This window comes from Cotesia typhae, unplaced genomic scaffold (assembly GCF_013202065.1).
Source record: "Cotesia typhae breed Kobodo isofemale line unplaced genomic scaffold, CoteBio_Ctyphae contig_83, whole genome shotgun sequence".
Lineage (NCBI taxonomy): Eukaryota > Metazoa > Arthropoda > Insecta > Hymenoptera > Braconidae > Cotesia > Cotesia typhae.
In genome coordinates this window covers 2355785-2369828 of record NW_027423769.1, presented here as the reverse complement: position 1 = coordinate 2369828, position 14044 = coordinate 2355785, and positions in this window count along the sequence as shown.

Genomic DNA, 14044 nt, shown 5'->3' with positions numbered 1-14044 from the left:
GAGAATTTCGTCTGCCTCTTGAATATATTCATGATTATCTTTTTTAGTCTTCCTTCTCTTTGTTATTGATTATGATTACTATTGAAATGGTAATCAACATTTTAAAAAGTCTTTCTAATTTATAGTTAATCTGGAAAATTATAATTTTTGAGGTAAATCTTGTAAAAATTGATTGAAATTGAACAACTGAATTATGCTCATTTAATATTGAAGAAAAAATTAAGTCATATTACTGACTTATTTATATTACACAGACAAAATAATTGAACGATTATCGTGATTACATACGGAAAAATAGCATACAGACATTCAGATGTCCACGTAAAATTTTTTTCAAATAGTTTTCATTTAATTAAAGATTCAACGTAAATTATCCGATAGATTTTTTGGAGTGTTTCTTCGCCTATTCAACAAATGACACGTTAGTTGCACCTCATAAAAATACCTGAATGCCAAGTCTGTAATGTATGATATTATTCTAAAATATTTTTGATGACTTTTTAAAGAAAAGAATAATGTAATTTTTTATTTAGTGCATAATCTACGAGATTCGTTTCATCTTATTCATATAATACATGAATTTTTCATAAATGAATGTAACAACCTATCATAAAAGGTATCAAAGCAAAGTTGAACAACGAAAATTAAATTAATAAAACGGTGAATAACTTTAAGTCAAAGGTTTTTAAATAAATGCACGTTTTGTCTAAAAACAAAGCCAAGAAAATTAATTACACATCTTGTCCTTTTGTCATACTTTCGTCTTTCCAAGATAAACTGAGTACCTAGTGCAGGATTTTGATTAACATTCACTTTATTTGCTAGATTATCCCGCACTTTAAATGCTAAATAACTTTTTTAATAACTGACAAAGTTGTATACGGTATTACCTACTACGACATCGTTGTTTCTCTTTTCGGTCTTTGATTCTTCTAGGCTTGCATATTTGAATAACATATTGTACTGCAGATTCCTCTGTGCTAATTGATGCGGATTTGACTAAATTTATTCCAAAATTCAAACTGAATTTTATGAAGCAATTTATTGTTCGAGAAGAAAAAAGGAAACAACAGATATTTGGTAGTAAAATAAAAAAAAAAAAGGATTACAAATTAAATAACAATAAGTCAAATAGCTGGTTAATTATTTATTATTGTTGCTTTTAACAAAAGTACCACAGCGAATCTTTGACTCTATTAGCGAAGTATTCGAAGAATTTCGGCATAAATAGTTTTGATTGAACTGACATCAAAGTTTTAGAAATGTGGTTTTATTATTAAGATTAATTTATTGTACTTTGACTTTTGTGAAATTGTAAATTAAATTAACAAATGAAATTTCGCAAAATTATTGACGAGAGAATCAGCGGGATACGTTTTATTTTCTTGACGATAATATTTACTAGTTTAATTAATATTCGGAATTTGACTTCGGTAACCACTTTACAGTGAACAACTTTGACTTTGAATTCATCCAAATTCCAAGAATTCAAACTGGAGAATACACGGCAGAAGATAATAAGCCACTTGGCAACTTACTTTTTGAAATATGCATTTTATTTTTATAGAAATTAAAGTAAATATTCATGCAATATTTTTTTTCAATATTCTCTGAATAAGATCTAAGCATGGATTTTGATATTCCACATATAAGTGTGTGAGAAGTATATATCTATGTTATTTATTTTCTATTGGAGTAAATATTTCCTCATTGGTTAAAAACGATAAAACGCTATGTCCTCAGTGTCACTAACAGATTTCTCGTACATATCAGGCCTATTATACTGTCAGTTGTAACTTTGCCGATGGGAACCGCAATACAAATTTCTGTGGTCCAAAAAAATATTTAACGTTACTGTAACACACTGAAGAGTACTTCAATTCAAGCTATTTCCTCAATAAATTTTTTTATCCGTTTTAACAATTTATTTTGTGAATTTGAAAATTTACATACAACTACTTGAAAAATAATAATAATAACTATCAACCTTACAGTCACTATGTGACTGCCGTGACTTGTGAATTATAAGTAAATAAAATTTCGCTTTATTAAATAATTGCACTATAATTTTTTAACAATTGACGTTTTTAAAGATGTAAGCTCATTCCGATGTTACACTCATCGAGAGCTTTCATTTGAGTACCCACATGCATTTTCATATATACATATATATATATATATATATATATATATATATATATATATATATATATATATATATAATATATATAAATATATGAAAAATTGATGTGGGTACTCAAATGAAAGGTCTCGATGAGTGTAACTCCAGGATGAGCTTATATCTTTAAAAATGTCAATATTAGGGAGTTTTTGGATTAAAATAAATTTTTGTTTAGCTGAAAAAATTTTCAAGGGGAAATTATCTCAAATTTAATTTTTTAAACATTAATTTTCTTTAAAAAAAATTGACTTTGCAACATTGAATCAAATTTTGATAAAGACTATTTTGTTTTCAAAGTCTTGTGGACAAATTCTGACTTACAAATAAAAAACAATAAATTTTTAAGATTGATTTAACTTTTTTGAAGTTTCTTTTATTATCGTTATTAATCACCAGTAAAAAAAAATCGTTAGTTTGTATCCACCATTTAATTTGATAAAAATCCGTAAACTTTTTGAGTTAATAACATATTTATTTACCGTCTTACTGGGTAGAGCAAGTGTCATGCATAAAAAATAGTTGTTTATACCAGTGGATTTAGTATATAATTCGCGTTAAATTATACTGTATAAAATGAGTTTTCATAGAGATGTGCTCATCTTAAAGCGGCACAACCCTTACTTTCTCAGTGTCGCGCTCGTTTTCTCGTACAAAACTCCGTCTGTGGCGTCAACTTGCACGAGATTAAAACTTATAAGACCTACCGTGGTCATTAAAAGTTTTACCCGAACCAAGTGAGGTATCTTAACACGTATAAATGGATCCGCGTCAAGCATCTTAATAACAAGTCATTTTATATAACCCGTTATTTACAGGTTCTTCAAAAAAAAAAAACTAATTATAATCATTATTATTAACATCAGGCCAAAAATAATTATATAGATCCACATACAATTTTTTTTTTCATACTTTTTAGTTAAATTTTCCATCAAACCATATTTTTAATTTTTATTCTCTTATTAATTTTTTAAATACATCTGTCAATAGTAATTTAAAAACAACGTAACTCTTATTTAGTAGCGAATTTAAATTAAACAGTAATTCGATAATCCGAACACCAAAAACAAAGAACAAACGAAACTAATTGCCTTTCAGTCTTCAAACAAAACAATTTAAAAAACCATTTGTCAACATAAACACACACATCAAAGACCAGATAATTAGCTGAGTAATTCAGACGAAACGTGTGTGCTCATCCAACAGATGAAACAACTTTTCGGTGGATAGATGAAAAGGCATTAATTATTAATTATTAATTAAAATAAATTATGAACATTAATTGTGTTGTAAGCTCGCGCTAACTGTGGCTCTGTTATTATAATTATTATTATTATTATTATTATTACTTAACTATAAATTGAATTACGGAGAAAAGGCGCAAGTGGGACGGTTCGCCGATTCAGACTCCGTAAGTTTAATTCTTACTCATTAACACGAGTCGGCGAAGCTGTTTATACATGAAGCTGTTTAGGAGCACATGTTTGCTCTGTATGTAACAGCTTGCAAATTAAAATCATCGCCTTAGAAGTGTTACTTATGTCCTTTGTACTCGATTATGGGAATACCATTTTCCGTTAATAGGGTCGTTAATTATTTTATCCAGTTAGTAGAAATATCAAATTTAAATTAATAATAAATACATCTGTACTAATAAATGAGGAAAGGTTTTTTTTTTTTTTTGAAATGCATAAATTAAAAAAGTACTTATAAAATATGAATCAAAATTGCAACAAAAGATGCAGCGTAAGTGATTCTTACACAGAAAAAAAAATTGGAGCTAAAGGTATAAAATTTTTTCACTAAAAAATAAATTTCAACTCAAGCTTGCGAAGCGAGTGGTTAATAACTATTGAAAAATAAATAAACAAAAATAACAAAGGATGGTAAACAACGTCAAGATTCATGTCAAGTGATTAGCATATTGACTGACGTATGTTATATCCTAAGGCTGTGTAAGCGGTTAGTTGTAAAACTGCTGGTAGTGTTCATGAGCCTTGTTCGCGGTAATTGAATGTCATGTTTGCTGTCGGTTATCTCGCGGCTGCAACAGATTTAAATGTAACATCTACGAATGCGTCTGAAGGATAATTTGCCTTCTCTATATTTTCATTTCGAAGATCTTATACTTTTAAAATTACAAATTTTCTTCAACAATTTATTGATTTTTTTTTCTGCTTATTATAAATAATTTCGAACAATTTAATCTTCTTGATTTTAATAAAAAATTTTTTCACAATTTAAGTAAATTTTACTTTATTCCAGAAGTTTTGATTTTGATTCAAAACAAGGAAACTTTACAAAATTATTTTTTTGGTTCAAGTTAATTTTTTCCAAATTTCTTCAAAAATTTATACCTTGTTAAAATAATCAGACAAAAATTTTTGAACCAAATCTACCATAAGGAAAACAATAAAATTGTTTGGACAAGAGAAAAAATTCTCTACACAAAAAACTAAAAAAAAAAAAAAAAAAAAAAAAAAAAAATGGACTCTTGGAAGTGTTTTAAGGAACCTCAGTTGGCACTTGAGCCACTATTACTATTATTATTATTATTATTATAACTATAAACCATAACCATTACCCAAAAGAGTAGTACCCGCAATTGCATAACGCAAAGATTGGCCCGACGACACCTCACATTCCAAAGCGAAAGCTTCACGTTCAGCCCAGCAATCACCGCCTGACAACGGCGCTTTCTTTCCCTTGTCATCGCAAACCAAAGACACAAACAAGCACGTCCGCTTTTCTCGTCCGGCTCCGTGTTACAGGACTAAAATCTCGAAATAACCGTGACGGCTTGAGCTCCCTCTCACGTACCAGTCTCTTCACCATTTTATTTTCTCCATGCGTCTTCTTTTTTTTTGTCTTATTTTCTGTCGGAATTTTATAAATTTATATTTTACACTTTATAGATTTCGTTAAAATTATTGTTATGCAGTGTAACGTGTGTTTACCTCTCGAACGATTGTTACCGCCAGTAAGGACCTGGGTACATATGTGTACCTTCATACATGCTAGATATATAGGTATATAGACATATGTTGGTCTGTTAGGTTGAGGACTGAGAAAACAAGCCTGAGGGGCTGCTACGAGGGACAACGCTTTCGTCTGTGCCAAGCCTTTTGTCATATAGTGTACAATATATATTATATATATATATATATATATATATATATATATATATATATATATATATATATATATATAGAGAGAGAGAGAGAGAGAGAGAGAGAGAGAGAGAGAGAGAGAGAGAGAGAGAGAGAGAGAGAGAGAGAGAGAGAGTCAGAAGTGTGTGGTCGGTAGAAGAATGTCCTGTGGGAGTTCCAGCAAAAGAGAGAAAGAAGAGAAGCCTGGATAGAGACAAAGTCTCTAACCACTGTATGATAAAAATGAAAATACTAAAAAGAGGATAGAAAATACTTGACTCGAGTCCCGCATACGTAACTCCGGAAAGATGGAACCTGAGAGAGCGGAGGTGTAACTTCCGGAGATTTATAGAGCACACGAGACAAGCCCTACAGGTAAGACTCTGATTTGACGCGCTGTAAAATCGGAATAACAATAAGCTTGATAACAAAATTACGGAGAAATAAAATAGTTATGTTTATGATTCTATGTAGTGAGGTCTTGGGCAATTTTTTACGTTGAGGAAAAATAATTTGAAGCAAGAAAAAAATTTTTGGACGGAGAAAATTGTTTTAAAGAGCTCCAGGGTCTGATTTGAGTAAAAAAATTTGATTAATGTAAATTTTATCAGGTTCAAAAAAAATTTTTTTTGAAAAAATTAGAATTTTGTTAAATTAAAAAAAATTGTTTTTAAAATTTTATTTTTATAAATTTGTGAATATTTTTAGTTTTTTTTTTTAGAATTTACTAAATTTTTTAGAATTTATTAATTTTTTTAGAATTTATTGATAGAAAATATTAATAAAATATTTGCTGAATAAATTTTTCCAGCTTAAAAATTTTTTAAAATTTCCAGCACACAATGTGCATAACACATGGACCATTAGATCCGCAGAATATAATAATGTCTATTGAGGAGCTCTTTACATCATCGGGCACTGAAATTCCGGGTCTTGGAACCCGTCAAGAAGTGTTCAGCGTGAAATAGCTCTTTACCCGATATTTATGATGTATCTCAAGCTTATCGTGTTTCGTAGGTACGAGGAGATATCCGTCGATAGCAAGTGAAGTGAGGACAAAAGGATGAGCAAACCTGAATGGATAAAGGATGAAGAATGAAGGACGGGAAGCAAAAGATGAAGGGTAAAACCAGAAAAAGAAGCACAAGATCCACGACAAAGACCGAAAGCTGCAAATTAGATTCCACGGGTCGATCCAATCTCCCTCGACATCGACGTCACTTTAAAAGTCACTAGCTTACTTGTATCTTCATACTATGTGCACTTGATGCACTTGGCTCCTCCAAGTGTGTACGCTCCTCACCACAATACACTCTCGCCCTGCCACCCGCTATTGTGTTCCATCGAGAAATTCACGTTCTAGCTCCAGCCCCAGCCTCAAATTTTATTATCCGATTTTCCGAGCCACTAAAAATCAACGCGATAAAAATTTAGCTGTCGAAAATTTTTATTTTACTGAACAGTAAATAAATTTTATAAATTATTTAATTTTTTTTTATAAATTATCTATATTATTAAAATTTTGTTTCCAAGATGGTTAAATTATAACATCGGTTTTTTTAGTAAAATTTAGTGTCATTGCAAAGGTCTTGGCTTGAATTTTTGCCTTTGCAAGGTTTCATATCATTCTCACCGATAGTTAATTTATTCTGATAATTATTTAGACTGCAATCAAAAATACTTTATCTCAAGATACATAATTAAGAAATGACCTTGTATCTGGTAAACTATTGACATTTTTAAAGATATAAGCTCATCTCGATGTTACACTCATCAAGACCTTTCATTTAAGTACCCACATCAATTTTTCATATATTTATATATATATATATATATATATATATATATATATATATATATATATATATATATATATATATATATATATATGAAAAATATGTCAAAATGCATGTAGGTACTCAAATGAAAGCTCTTGATGATTGTAACATCGAGATGAGCTTATATCTTTAAAAAAGTCAATATTTAAGCAAGTACAGTACAATTTAACAAAAGTCATTATTTGATAAAGCAAAATTTTATTTATTTACAGTTCACATAGTGACTGCAAGGTTGTTAGTTTTTAATAAATTTATTGAAAAATAATACGCCTCACGACATTTTTTTCTTTACACTATATCTGGCTTTTTTTTTGTTATCGCATTTATACTCCAGTGTTTTTGTTCGGTTTGTCGGATAGGTTTTTGCTGCCGAGGGACATGGACAAGAGTTTTATATCTCGCGTATAAAACAACGTCTATCTCAATGGATATTGCCAAGCTGTTGACGTGAGGGAAACACTACACGGGCTTTTACAAAAGTAAAGAAACGCCTGGGTATTGAAGACCGGAGAAAAGACAGCTTCTATAATTCTGACCTCATCTCACCTCGGACACCCATCACATTACATTGACGTTTGTTATCTCACGGGAGTAAGTGTCACGAAATTTCAATTTATCCGCTACTTTAGCTTCTTACTTTGACATTCTCATTTATTTTCAAATTTTATTATTATTATTATTTCACAATTTAAAAAAAAAATTTTTACTCTAAAATTTTTAACAACGATTATAAAGAATTTTCAGAAAATGCCATTATTATTAAATTTTTAAATTTATCTTCATACTTATATATAAAACCACATTATTACCAAGAATGTAATATGTGATTTCCTCTAAAAGTTTGTAGAACTTTTCGCACATGTGTTCTTGACTGTTGTTTATCAGCCAACATGCACTTAATATTAATTTGAATTTATAAACTAGCAATATATAATATTAATAATAAAACATATGAGTGGATAACTTACAAGTATAATTTATAAATTACGAATATCAAAAGATAAAATATGACGATAAAGAAAAAAAAAAAAAAAAAAATTGTAGAATTTGGTGGGGAAAATTTGAATATAAAATAATCTGAGAAGGCTGTAGTTTCCCAGTACATCCCAGTTAAATTTATTGTTATGATAACGCAACGTGGAAGCTGGGTGGCGTGTTAAGTTCCGGGTGGAGTACTCGATTTCCGTATCGCGCGTTGGACTCTTCCTGGATGGAAGGGTCTGTCTGGTTTATAATTTATGGGACGCCCAAACTCGGTCTAAAGTCCAAAGTCTGCGACTGGACGCACTCACTCGAATTACTTACAAGTTAATCGTTTATTGAATCGTTAAATAAAAATAGTCTTATACTTTGTCTTCTTGGAATAAAAGTTACTGCAGGTCAGACGTTACGCCCTTCCAATTTAATTATTTTAAGATTAAGTATCGAGATAAGGATTTATATTTATTTATATTTTATACAAATACATTTTAAAGAATGTCTTACTGTCGGAATGAAGAAAAAAAGAAAGAAAGAAAGAATAACAGTAATAGGATTTGCATTTAAAGAGTTGAGTAGATATTACACTTGAATCGGATGTTTTATCTCGCGGAGAGCTTTCAACAGTAGACAAGACACTAAAACGGCCTGGAGGGATGTCGATAGAGTAGCTCTGATGGGTGATGTCTGACATCGGGACATTAAGATCCATTTGTAGCTACTGTGTACCGGTATGTAGGTGCCCTAGCTCGAGTTTATGGGTCTTAGACGAGTTATAAATAGGATCCTCGGGACAAGATTCTGATGGACCGTTGCGCTTTAGCCTTTAGCTTTAGCTCCAGCTCAGTCTCCGTATTAATCCTCTTAGGTCTCGATCGGGACTGACGCCTCGATGAAAACACCCTGTTAACAGCTTACGCCGAACTTACCACCCTCGCTTCTACCTCCATCCACAGGTGGGCTATTAATTTACAAGCCTAGTCACTTAGTCAACTATGATTGATGCCTTATCTATTCTCTAACCATTCACTTGATTATTCATTCGTTAATTAATCACATTTATCGTCAGACTTTAATTGCTTTCATTATTTCAAATAATTTATTTATTTGATACTATGCTTTGAATAATTTGTCTTAAGTTTAAATTTTTAAATATTTATTAGATATTTAAAAAATTTTTTCTATCTCGTGAACTATTGACATTTTTAAAGGTATAAGCTCATCATGATATTATACTCATCAAGACCTTTCATTTGAGTATCCACATCAATTTTTCATATATTTTATATATTTATATATATTATATATATGTATATATGAAAAATATATCAAAAATACAAGTGGGTACTCAAATGAAAGCTCTTGATGAGTGTAACATAGGGATGAGCTTTTGTCTTTGCATCGTACTTTCTTAACTATCAATGTTTTTTTTAATTATTTTGTAGTTACATAATTGAGAGATAATAAATGATAAAAAAAAAAAAACAATAACCTAATAAAGTCTTAACTCTTGAGTATCAAAAGATAAAAAAAATGAAAGAAAACAAAGCAACAATGAAAGTAGAGTAGCAATTTCGAGTAAGTGGAGTATGACACGGTAACATGTTGAGATACACGAAGGGGAAGGTTCATGGGTCGAGGTGGGGTGTTTGGGTCACCGGAATACGGGATAGTAGATGAGAGATACGGGATAAGGGAGGCTGTTCGAAAGTGGAGATTCACAGGAGGTGAGCATGCCAGAGTAATCTAGTAATAGACTAGGCCGGGTGCTCCTCTAAAAGGCAGTAGGTGGGTGGCGGGTGGTGGGCGGTGGGTCGTAGGTGGGTTGTGCTTCGCGATGCGTCTGTGAAATTCAACCAAGCTGTTCCGCTAGTAATAATGGACGAGAAGCAAGCGTTGAAATGCAAATTAGAGAGCGGGTCGTGGACAGCTTGATACATGTGCGGGGATTGTGGCTCCGCGACGCACAAACCTCGCCACCATAGCGGCCACCGATATTTCTCTCGAATAAAGGAGTCATACAACTTTTGCACTAACGCTATTACTTATTACTTAGCTTTCATTTATGCATAATTTTCAATATATTACATGGATATTATTTAATATTATCAATATTTTATTATTTTTTTTTTATTTAATTGCTTGCCTCATAAGCGAAGCGGATAAGGTTGTGTTCTACACTCGCCTTACAAAAATCAAGCGATTTCTTCAAGAGTATAAAATTCTTAAAAATAATTTTTTTTCTTGAAAAATTTCTCTCTAAAATCAATTTAATTTTATCATCAATGTAAACAGAAAAAAAAATTTTTTTTTATCAAGTAATTAATTTGGAAGAACTTCATCTTCTTGATTTAAGTAAATTTTACTTAATTTAAGAATTTTTCATCTTGATTCAAGACAATGAGACTCCAAAATTATTTTCTCTTAATTCAAATTAATTTTTTTTTTAATGTCTAAAACTTTTAAAAATTATATTTTTTCTTGAAGAATTTTTCTCTAAAATCAATTTAATGTTTTTATCAATGTAAACATAAAAAAAAAATTTATTTTAATCAAGTAAATAATTTTGAAGAATTTTATCTCACAGAAAGTGAGATTATGAGGCGTGCACTTTTGGATTTTCCAAACTTTTTTTCTTTTTATTTTTAAAAAGTGAATTTTACTCGAGCCGTAATAAATTGAGTTATTTAGGACGCTTTCAAATAATTAGCTTTGTTATTCTTAGAGTGGTAAGATAAAATGACATTTGAATCGACTTATAAGAGGCTTTTGGTAGCTTTCAGTAGTAGTATGCGTCTAACCGGACTACTTTAAACACCTTACTGTGGTTTGTAGCAATTATTTAGTCCTCGACTCTTTAATTAGGTCAATTATAAATTTAATTTAATAGTGGATTGATAATTATTAGATTTAATTATTAATTTAAACCATACGGCTGACTATCGGCTTACTAAACTACTTAAAAGTTAAATTTGTATAATATTACTGCCGAGAATTAAAAATTATTTAAAAAACAATTTTTTGATATTTTTAATCACAATATATAATTTAATTCAATTTAAAATTAATATTGCTATGACAAAATCAATTATCAATTATTTAAAGAACAAATAATGAGCTTATATCTTTAAAAACCTTTAAAAGCCACAAATTTAGGTCAAAATATTTTTAATTATACTAAATTTAATTAAAAAAATTTCTACAGATAACAATACTTATTCATTTTTGTAAATAAAAGATTTTTCATTTATTTATAAAAACCATCAACCGTAAAAAACCACAAACATTGTTCTTAAAAAAAATAATTTATTAAGACACTAGTGATAATAAATCAGGCGTAACTTTTATTCTATAAATGTAAAAATAAATGTATTATGAAAAACCCAGAGGATTAAATTCATTCGGTCGTGTTTTATTTCACTCATTACAATCTTTTTTAATCGCGCAAGTAAAAAAAAAAAAACATTTCGGTCTTTTACTTTAAAAAATTTTCTATACTTTTCACGCATCAACTCTTAACTTTTTTATATGTATTTTGCGTCTATTTAAACTTTCAGTTATTTTTTGTTATTATTATCATCATCCGACGTAGCGTATTCTCGTTTTGCACCTTCACTCCTCAATTGTACGCTCGACAACCAACTCGGTGCACTCTCGGATGCTACGTGATAATTATTATCATCCTTCCATTGCTAGCTGATGAATAGAAACTATCGGATAGAGATTTCGATGTTTCCCCAGTCTCATCTGCCGTTATATACATTTATATTTATATTTCAACCTTAACTTTACTTTTATTTCTTTTGTGTCTTCGCATTTATTTCGCCTCAATCATTTCTTCCTTATTTCTTGGGAAATACATATATATTTCAGCTCAAATCGAAGTTAATAGGAATTTATAGTCATAAAATAATTGTAAATTATAATTATTGTTTGAGTATTACCTAAAAAAAAATTCCAACGAGACTGATCTCTATAAAACAATTATCCAAACGAACTTCTGAATAAATAAAAAAATATTTAAAATTTAAAAGAACAATTTATATTCCCTTATGTATTTAAATACATATATATAGCTCATCCAGCGGTTTCTGTGCAGGCAATTGGAATCCCAACTGATGAATAAAAGAGCGTATGCAATTGAGGTGCAAATTTACCCAGAACCAGCGCTATTGGATTGTTGGACCGACGAAAGCTGTCATTTAGATAACAATTGATTTAATCAATAATGCTATTCAATATGTAATTATGCAAAGCGATGGCCGATCGAAAAAATTAATTAGATTCCATATCAATCATTGAAAGGGATAAACTTTTTTTTTAATGATGAAGATCCACTGAAAACAAAGTATAAACTTGTCGATACTATTTATTATTATTGTTGGATTGTAATTAATGAGTTTACAATCAAGCGATACTGAGCCCTTTGATCTCAATAATGGCCGAAGAAATTACCGTAAAAGAGTTCGAACAAGTGAAACACTCCAGAATGAACTTATATCTTAAAAAATGTCAATAATGAAGAAATAACATTCTATTTTGTTTACTGATGATATTTTCAATGATATGAGTTCATCTTGGAGTTACTTTTATCGAACCCTTTCGTTTGAATACCCACACGAATTTTTCATATATTTTATATATTTCACAAATATAAAAAATATCATATATATATAAGATATATGAAAAATTGATGTGGTTACTCAAATGAAAGGTCTCAATGAGCGTAACATCAGGATGAGCTTATATCTTAAAAAATATCAATAATGAAGAAATAACTTTGTATTTTTTCTACTGATGATATTTTGAACGATATAAGTTAATTATTATTATTTCGTAAAAGTTACAATAATAATAATAATAATAATAATAATAATAATAATAATAATAATAATAATAATAATAATAATAATAATAATAATAAGCGATGCTTGCTACGTGGCCTCCAAGCGGCGCATCGCGGGAAACGCAGACCATAACATCAGGTCTGTAGGCGAACGACGTAGCCCGTGCAGTGGGCCAACTACCCACTGCATGGAAATACCTGAGTTACCACACGATACCAACTCAGAAGTGCTCCCCACAACCGGTCCTTTTCGGATGAGGACCATTCATCAGGTGGGAGGAGCACGCCGGACCCGATGAATGATGACGACCCTGGCGCCTTAAGGACTTACTTTAAGTGGACGGAGAAACTGAGAGTCGATCTCTTGGTGTGCTACCAACGTAGCGAGTCGGGGGTGAGCGGCTATATGGCCCGGATGCACACTCTTTGGAGTGATATGCATCCGGAGCTAGCGCATTTTACGCCCAAACACCTGCGTAATTATGCCGCTCATCTTCGGCGAAATAGAAGATCGCCTGTGCCGGACAGAAGGCAGTCTAATAGACTTTCCTTTCCGGCGCAACTACACCAAGAGCGACGCCGTTCCTCCTTGGACAACAACAATCCCTTTGTAGGACGGCAAGTAAGTATATCTAAAAAGATAACTTACTCCGAACAACAGCTTGACGCGGTAAACGAAGATCTCCGTGCAAACATCCTGGAGGATTCCACCCTGCTCACTGTGAGCCAGGTTGTGTATGGTGCAGCAGTTTCGACTTTTCCGAGAGAGAGACATTGTCTCTCGATCGAGGCAAGGTTGAAACAGCGCATCTCACAACTTGACTTGAAAATTGACATGTCCCGGAAACAGGTCTCCCGCATTCAGTGTGTGATTGAGTTCGACACAACTCAAAGACCATACACACCCCGAATTCGGCGCATTGCTGCTGAACTTCGGTGGCGTCATCACACATTGAACAAGAGTACTCTTCATGTCATCAAGGAAGAGTCTCTTAATAAATTGCGGGCTGTAGTGGCTGCTAAAAAGTCATTAGAGAAAAGGCTGAAGCGGTTG